Raw genomic sequence first — 1,271 nt, 5'->3', positions numbered from 1 at the left:
AGCCCTGGGCTTTCACCCAGGGGCCACCCATCACCTGCCCTCTGATGCAGAGCATCGGGAAAGATAATACCCGAAACTATTAGGGGAAAATACTGAATACAAACACCTCCCAGGTAAATTCTACAGTCAAAGTATTTATAAGTATAGCTCCCTCCCACAAATATATTTTAAGTAATGAAAAAGTATTCAAAAGACACAATTAAATGTTATATAATGAATCTAATTTGTACAGTAATAGCCATTCAGAACAATATCAACAGTAACTAGCCACACACTCATTAAGTCTCAAATTTTCCCTGAATGATCAAGGTGTTTTAAACACTCTGTGCCTGCCTGCTTCGCCTTCAACAATTTGTACGTGAACCACTTTGAATTTACAGACCAATCTCTCACTGAATCTTTAAAATGTTAAACAGCACATCAGTGTGTAGAAAAAGAACATTTACTTATAACAGCTTTTGAAATTAAATGAATAACTAAATGAGTTAAAATGAAAAAAAAATCCAAATATCTCAACTCCCTTGAAAACCGAAAGCTGAAAACACAAATAAACGCATATATTTTTAAAGGTCTGTTGGAAGCCGCGTGTGACAGCAGAGCCCAGTGGTGGCAGGACAGGAGCTTGGGAGGCAGACAGGGCACCCACGCCCTGGCTGTATTGCTCAGTGGCTCCTATGATATAAATTCTTCCATCAGGCATATGTGTAAAGTAATCTAACATAAAGTAAAAAATAACTAGCGCTTGCACAAATGAAATACTGTCCTTTCAAAACACTGCCCTGGGGAGGCCTATCCTTTAATAACAAAGCTGACAACGCACCAAAAAATATTCACTCGTTTCCTTTGGATTGGTTCTCAGAACTTGGGTACATTTTTCTAAACAATTTCAATGGGGGCAAAATGCCATTCTGAGGCCCAAAAAGGACAAATACTTTGCCCACAGTCCTGTGGGTAACTGGCGGCAGAGACAGGTCTCCATCTCAGGTTTTTTAACTTCCAAGTCAAACGTTCCTACTCCCTGGTGTTATAAACGCTGCTCTTTGCAAAGTGGCTGTGAAGAAAGAGGGAGAACAAATAGCAGCCAGAGTTCATCAAGCAAGGGGGGGGTGAACTGGTTTTAATTTCTTGTTAGCACAGAAGATGGACGTGGACTGGGGATGAGGCTGAGGAGAGTCCACCCGGCGGAGGGTACAGGCACCCCCGACCGGAAGGAGGATGATGCCAGGACAGGTCGGCACGGGGTGTCTCCTCACCACTTACCACACTTTAAA

The sequence above is a fragment of the Pteropus vampyrus genome, unplaced genomic scaffold (genome assembly GCF_000151845.1).
Source record: "Pteropus vampyrus isolate Shadow unplaced genomic scaffold, Pvam_2.0 Scaffold28, whole genome shotgun sequence".
Classification (NCBI taxonomy): Eukaryota; Metazoa; Chordata; class Mammalia; order Chiroptera; family Pteropodidae; genus Pteropus; species Pteropus vampyrus.
Note: the sequence above shows the minus strand (reverse complement) of the source record.